Here is an 8,961-nt window from a genome sequence, read left to right on the forward strand (position 1 = left end):
GCCCCAACATTTCTCTCTCTCTCACACGCCCCAACATTTCTCTCTCTCAAACACGCCCCAACATTTCTCTCTCTCACACACGCCCCAACATTTCTCTCTCTCACACACGCCCCAACATTTCTCTCTCTCACACATGCCCCAACATTTCTCTCTCTCACACACACGCCCCAACATTTCTCTCTCTCTCACACACCCCAACATTTCTCTCCCACACGCCCCAACATTTCTCTCTCTCACACACGCCCCAACATTTCTCTCTCTCCCACACGCCCCAACATTTCTCTCTCTCACACACGCCCCAACATTTCTCTCTCTCACACACGCCCCAACATTTCTCTCTCTCACACATGCCCCAACATTTCTCTCTCTCACACACACGCCCCAGCATTTCTCTCTCTCTCACACACCCCAACATTTCTCTCTCTCACACGCCCCAACATTTCTCCCAAACACGCCCCAACATTTCTCTCTCTCTCACACACGCCCCAACATTTCTCTCTCTCTACAAGACGCCCCAACATTTCTCTCACACACGCCCCAACATTTCGGTCTCTCTCACACACGCCCCAACATTTCTCTCTTTCACACGCCCCAACATTTCTCTCTCTCACACCCCAACATTTCTATCTCTCACAACACACCCCAACATTTCTCTCTCACACGCGCCACAACATTTCTCTCTCTCTACAAGACGCCCCAACATTTCTCTCACACACGCCCCAACATTTCGCTCTCTCTCACACGCTCCAACATTTCTCTCTCTCAAACACGCCCCAACATTTCTCTCTCTCACACACGCCCCAACATTTCTCTCTCTCACACACGCCCCAACATTTCTCTCTCTCACACACGCCCCAACATTTCTCTCTCTCACACACGCCCCAACATTTCTCTCTCTCACACGTGCCACAACATTTCTCTCTCTCTACAAGACGCCCCAACATTTCTCTCACACACGCCCCAACATTTCGCTCTCTCTCACACGCCCCAACATTTCTCTCTTTCAAACACGCCCCAACATTTCTCTCTCTCACACACGCCCCAACATTTCTCTCTCTCACACACGCCCCAACATTTCTCTCTCTCACACACGCCCCAACATTTCTCTCTCTCACACGCGCCCCAACATTTCTCTCTCTCACACGCGCCCCAACATTTCTCTCTCTCACACGCGCCACAACATTTCTCTCTCACACGCACCCAAACATTTCTCTCTCTCTCACATGCCCCAACATTTCTCTCTCTCACACGCCCCAACATTTCTCTCTCTCACACGCCCCAACATTTCTCTCTCTCACACACGCCCCAACATTTCTCTCTCTCCCACACGCCCCAACATTTCTCTCTCACACACACGCCCCAACATTTCTCTCTCTCTCACACACCCCAACATTTCTCTCCCACACGCCCCAACATTTCTCTCTCTCACAGACGCCCCAACATTTCTCTCTCTCCCACACGCCCCAACATTTCTCTCTCTCACACACGCCCCAACATTTCTCTCTCTCACACACGCCCCAACATTTCTCTCTCTCACACATGCCCCAACATTTCTCTCTCTCACACACACGCCCCAGCATTTCTCTCTCTCTCACACACCCCAACATTTCTCTCCCACATGCCCCAACATTTCTCTCTCTCTCACACGCCCCAACATTTCTCCCAAACACGCCCCAACATTTCTCTCTCTCTCACACACGCCCCAACATTTCTCTCTCTCTACAAGACGCCCCAACATTTCTCTCTCTCACACGCCCCAACATTTCTCTCTCTCACACGCCCCAACATTTCTCTCTCTCACACGCCCCAACATTTCACTCTTTCACACGCCCCAACATTTCTCTCTCTCACACGCCCCAACATTTCTCCCAAACATGCCCCAACATTTCTCTCTCTCTCACACACGCCCCAACATTTCTCTCTCTCTACAAGACGCCCCAACATTTCTCTCACACACGCCCCAACATTTCGCTCTCTCTCACACGCCGCAACATTTCTCTCTCTCACACACGCCCCAACATTTCTCTCTGTCACACGCGCCACAACATTTCTCTCTCACACTCACCCAAACATTTCTCTCTCTCTCACATGCCCCAACATTTCTCTCTCTCACACGCCCCAACATTTCTCTCTCTTACACGCCCCAACATTTCTCTCTCTCACACGCCCCAACATTTCTCTCTTTCACACGCCCCAACATTTCTCTCTCTCACACGCCCCAACATTTCTCTCTCTCTCACACACCCCAACATTTCTCTCTCTCTCACACACCCCAACATTTCTCTCTCTCACACACACGCCCCAACATTTCTCTCTCTCTCACACACGCCCCAACATTTCTCTCTCTCTCACACACGCCCCAACATTTCTCTCTCTCACACACTCCCCAATATTTCTCTCTCTCTCACACACGCCCCAACATTTCTCTCTCTCACACACGCCCCAACATTTCTCTCTCTCACACACGCCCCAACATTTCTCTCTCTCTCACACACCCCAACATTTCTCTCCCACACGCCCCAACATTTCTCTCTCTCTCACACGCCCCAACATTTCTCTCTCTCAAACACGCCCCAACATTTCTCTCTCTCTCACACGCCCCAACATTTCTCTCTCTCACACACGCCCCAACATTTCTCTCTCTCACACATGCCCCAACATTTCTCTCTCTCACACACACGCCCCAACATTTCTCTCTCTCTCACACACCCCAACATTTCTCTCCCACACGCCCCAACATTTCTCTCTCTCTCACACGCCCCAGCATTTCTCTCTCTCAAACACGCCCCAACATTTCTCTCTCTCTCACACACGCCCCAACATTTCTCTCTCTCTACCACACGCCCCAACATTTCTCTCTCACACACGCCCCAACATTTCTCTCTCTCTCACACACGCCCCAACATTTCTCTCTCTCTCACACGCCCCAACATTTCTCTTTTTCACACGCCCCAACATTTCTCTCTCTCTCACACACGCCCCAACATTTCTCTCTCTCTCACACATGCCCCAACATTTCTCTCTCTCACACGCCCCAACATTTCTCTCTCTCACACACGCCCCAACATTTCTCTCACACACGCCCCAACATTTCTCTCTCTCTCAAACGCCCCAACATTTCTCTCACACACGCCCCAACATTTCTCTCACACACGCCCCAACATTTCTCTCTCTCACACACACGCCCCAACATTTCTCTCTCTCACACACGCCCCAACATTTCTCTCTCTCACACACACGCCCCAACATTTCTCTCTCTCTCACACACGCCCCAACATTTCTCTCTCTCACACATGCCCCAACATTTCTCTCTCTCACACACACGCCCCAACATTTCTCTCTCTCTCACACACCCCAACATTTCTCTCCCACACGCCCCAACATTTCTCTCTCTCTCACACGCCCCAACATTTCTCTCTCTCAAACACGCACCAACATTTCTCTCTCTCACACACGCCCCAACATTTCTCTCTCTCACACACGCCCCAACATTTCTCTCTCTCACACATGCCCCAACATTTCTCTCGCTCACACACATGCCCCAACATTTCTCTCTCTCTCACACACCCCAACATTTCTCTCCCACATGCCCCAACAGATCTCTCTCTCACACGCCCCAATATTTCTCTCTCTCTACAAGACGCCCCAACATTTCTCTCTCTCACACATGCCCCAACATTTCTCTCGCTCACACACATGCCCCAACATTTCTCTCTCTCACACACCCCAACATTTCTCTCTCTCACACACACGCCCCAACATTTCTCTCTCTCTCACACACGCCCCAACATTTCTCTCTCTCTCACACACGCCCCAACATTTCTCTCTCTCACACACGCCCCAACATTTCTCTCTCTCTCACACACGCCCCAGCATTTCTCTCTCTCTCACACACGCCCCAACATTTCTCTCTCTCTCACACACGCCCCAACATTTCTCTCTCTCACACACGCCCCAACATTTCTCTCTCTCTCACACACGCCCCAACATTTCTCTCTCTCACACACCCCAACATTTCTCTCTCTCACACACACGCCCCAACATTTCTCTCTCTCTCACACACGCCCCAACATTTCTCTCTCTCTCACACACGCCCCAACATTTCTCTCTCTCTCACACACGCCCCAACATTTCTCTCTCTCAGACATGCCCCAACATTTCTCTCTCTCTCACACACGCCCCAGCATTTCTCTCTCACACACGCCCCAACATTTCTCTCTCTCACACACGCCCCAACATTTCTCTCTCTCTCACACGCCCCAACATTTCTCTCTTTCACACGCCCCAACATTTCTCTCTCTCACACAAGCCCCAACATTTCTCTCTCTCTCACACACGCCCCAACATTTCTCTCTCTCACACGCCCCAACATTTCTCTCTCTCACACACGCCCCAACATTTCTCTCTCTCACACACGCCCCAACATTTCTCTCTCTCTCACACGCCCCAACATTTCTCTCCCACACGCCCCAACATTTCTCTCACACACGCCCCAACATTTCTCTCTCTCACACACACGCCCCAACATTTCTCTCTCTCACACACGCCCCAACATTTCTCTCTCACACACGCCCCAACATTTCTCTCTCTCACACATGCCCCAACATTTCTCTCTCTCTCACACACGCCCCAACATTTCTCTCTCTCACACGCCCCAACATTTCTCTCTCTCACACACGCCCCAACATTTCTCTCTCTCTCACACGCCCCAACATTTCTCTCTTTCACACGCCCCAACATTTCTCTCTCTCACACAAGCCCCAACATTTCTCTCTCTCTCACAGATGCCCCAACATTTCTCTCTCTCACACGCCCCAACATTTCTCTCTCTCACACACGCCCCAACATTTCTCTCTCTCACACACGCCCCAACATTTCTCTCTCTCTCACACGCCCCAACATTTCTCTCCCACACGCCCCAACATTTCTCTCACACACGCCCCAACATTTCTCTCTCTCACACACACGCCCCAACATTTCTCTCTCTCACACACGCCCCAACATTTCTCTCTCTCACACACACGCCCCAACATTTCTCTCTCTCACACACACGCCCCAACATTTCTCTCTCTCACACATGCCCCAACATTTCTCTCTCTCTCACACACCCCAACATTTCTCTCCCACACGCCCCAACATTTCTCTCTCTCACACACGCCCCAACATTTCTCTCTCTCAAACACGCCCCAACATTTCTCTCTCTCACACACGCCCCAACATTTCTCTCTCTCTCACACACGCCCCAACATTTCTCTCTCTCACACACGCCCCAACATTTCTCTCTCTCACACACGCCCCAACATTTCTCTCTCTCACACATGCCCCAACATTTCTCTCTCTCACACACACGCCCCAACATTTCTCTCTCTATCACACACCCCAACATTTCTCTCCCACATGCCCCAACATTTCTCTCTCTCACACATGCCCCAACATTTCTCTCTCTCTCACACACGCCCCAACATTTCTCTCTCTCACACACACCCCAACATTTCTCTCTCTCTCACACACGCCCCAACATTTCTCTCTCTCACACACCCCAACATTTCTCTCTCTCACACACACGCCCCAACATTTCTCTCTCTCTCACACACGCCCCAACATTTCTCTCTCTCTCACACACGCCCCAACATTTCTCTCTCTCACACACGCCCCAACATTTCTCTCTCTCTCACACACGCCCCAGCATTTCTCTCTCTCTCACACACGCCCCAACATTTCTCTCTCTCTCACACACGCCCCAACATTTCTCTCTCTCACACACGCCCCAACATTTCTCTCTCTCACACACCCCAACATTTCTCTCTCTCACACACACGCCCCAACATTTCTCTCTCTCTCACACACGCCCCAACATTTCTCTCTCTCTCACACACGCCCCAACATTTCTCTCTCTCACACACGCCCCAACATTTCTCTCTCTCTCACACACGCCCCAGCATTTCTCTCTCTCTCACACACGCCCCAACATTTCTCTCTCTCTCACACACGCCCCAACATTTCTCTCTCTCACACACGCCCCAACATTTCTCTCTCTCTCACACACGCCCCAACATTTCTCTCTCTCTCACACACGCCCCAACATTTCTCTCTCTCAGACATGCCCCAACATTTCTCTCTCTCTCACACACGCCCCAGCATTTCTCTCTCACACACGCCCCAACATTTCTCTCTCTCACACACGCCCCAACATTTCTCTCTCTCTCACACGCCCCAACATTTCTCTCTTTCACACGCCCCAACATTTCTCTCTCTCACACAAGCCCCAACATTTCTCTCTCTCTCACACACGCCCCAACATTTCTCTCTCTCACATGCCCCAACATTTCTCTCTCTCACACACGCCCCAACATTTCTCTCTCTCACACACGCCCCAACATTTCTCTCTCTCTCACACGCCCCAACATTTCTCTCCCACACGCCCCAACATTTCTCTCACACACGCCCCAACATTTCTCTCTCTCACACACACGCCCCAACATTTCTCTCTCTCACACACGCCCCAACATTTCTCTCTCACACACGCCCCAACATTTCTCTCTCTCACACACGCCCCAACATTTCTCTCTCTCTCACACGCCCCAACATTTCTCTCTTTCACACGCCCCAACATTTCTCTCTCTCACACAAGCCCCAACATTTCTCTCTCTCTCACACACGCCCCAACATTTCTCTCTCTCACACATGCCCCAACATTTCTCTCTCTCACACACACGCCCCAACATTTCTCTCTCTCTCACACACCCCAACATTTCTCTCCCACACGCCCCAACATTTCTCTCTCTCTCACACGCCCCAACATTTCTCTCTCTCAAACACGCACCAACATTTCTCTCTCTCACACACGCCCCAACATTTCTCTCTCTCACACACGCCCCAACATTTCTCTCTCTCACACATGCCCCAACATTTCTCTCGCTCACACACATGCCCCAACATTTCTCTCTCTCTCACACACCCCAACATTTCTCTCCCACATGCCCCAACATATCTCTCTCTCACACGCCCCAATATTTCTCTCTCTCTACAAGACGCCCCAACATTTCTCTCTCTCACACATGCCCCAACATTTCTCTCGCTCACACACATGCCCCAACATTTCTCTCTCTCACACACCCCAACATTTCTCTCTCTCACACACACGCCCCAACATTTCTCTCTCTCTCACACACGCCCCAACATTTCTCTCTCTCTCACACACGCCCCAACATTTCTCTCTCTCACACACGCCCCAACATTTCTCTCTCTCTCACACACGCCCCAGCATTTCTCTCTCTCTCACACACGCCCCAACATTTCTCTCTCTCTCACACACGCCCCAACATTTCTCTCTCTCACACACGCCCCAACATTTCTCTCTCTCTCACACACGCCCCAACATTTCTCTCTCTCACACACCCCAACATTTCTCTCTCTCACACACACGCCCCAACATTTCTCTCTCTCTCACACACGCCCCAACATTTCTCTCTCTCTCACACACGCCCCAACATTTCTCTCTCTCTCACACACGCCCCAACATTTCTCTCTCTCAGACATGCCCCAACATTTCTCTCTCTCTCACACACGCCCCAGCATTTCTCTCTCACACACGCCCCAACATTTCTCTCTCTCACACACGCCCCAACATTTCTCTCTCTCTCACACGCCCCAACATTTCTCTCTTTCACACGCCCCAACATTTCTCTCTCTCACACAAGCCCCAACATTTCTCTCTCTCTCACACACGCCCCAACATTTCTCTCTCTCACACGCCCCAACATTTCTCTCTCTCACACACGCCCCAACATTTCTCTCTCTCACACACGCCCCAACATTTCTCTCTCTCTCACACGCCCCAACATTTCTCTCCCACACGCCCCAACATTTCTCTCACACACGCCCCAACATTTCTCTCTCTCACACACACGCCCCAACATTTCTCTCTCTCACACACGCCCCAACATTTCTCTCTCACACACGCCCCAACATTTCTCTCTCTCACACATGCCCCAACATTTCTCTCTCTCTCACACACGCCCCAACATTTCTCTCTCTCACACGCCCCAACATTTCTCTCTCTCACACACGCCCCAACATTTCTCTCTCTCTCACACGCCCCAACATTTCTCTCTTTCACACGCCCCAACATTTCTCTCTCTCACACAAGCCCCAACATTTCTCTCTCTCTCACAGATGCCCCAACATTTCTCTCTCTCACACGCCCCAACATTTCTCTCTCTCACACACGCCCCAACATTTCTCTCTCTCACACACGCCCCAACATTTCTCTCTCTCTCACACGCCCCAACATTTCTCTCCCACACGCCCCAACATTTCTCTCACACACGCCCCAACATTTCTCTCTCTCACACACACGCCCCAACATTTCTCTCTCTCACACACGCCCCAACATTTCTCTCTCTCACACACACGCCCCAACATTTCTCTCTCTCACACACACGCCCCAACATTTCTCTCTCTCACACATGCCCCAACATTTCTCTCTCTCTCACACACCCCAACATTTCTCTCCCATACGCCCCAACATTTCTCTCTCTCACACACGCCCCAACATTTCTCTCTCTCAAACACGCCCCAACATTTCTCTCTCTCACACACGCCCCAACATTTCTCTCTCTCTCACACACGCCCCAACATTTCTCTCTCTCACACACGCCCCAACATTTCTCTCTCTCACACACGCCCCAACATTTCTCTCTCTCACACATGCCCCAACATTTCTCTCTCTCACACACACGCCCCAACATTTCTCTCTCTATCACACACCCCAACATTTCTCTCCCACATGCCCCAACATTTCTCTCTCTCACACATGCCCCAACATTTCTCTCTCTCTCACACACGCCCCAACATTTCTCTCTCTCACACACACCCCAACATTTCTCTCTCTCTCACACACGCCCCAACATTTCTCTCTCTCACACACCCCAACATTTCTCTCTCTCACACACACGCCCC

Source organism: Neoarius graeffei, chromosome 28 (assembly GCF_027579695.1).
Source record: "Neoarius graeffei isolate fNeoGra1 chromosome 28, fNeoGra1.pri, whole genome shotgun sequence".
Classification (NCBI taxonomy): Eukaryota; Metazoa; Chordata; class Actinopteri; order Siluriformes; family Ariidae; genus Neoarius; species Neoarius graeffei.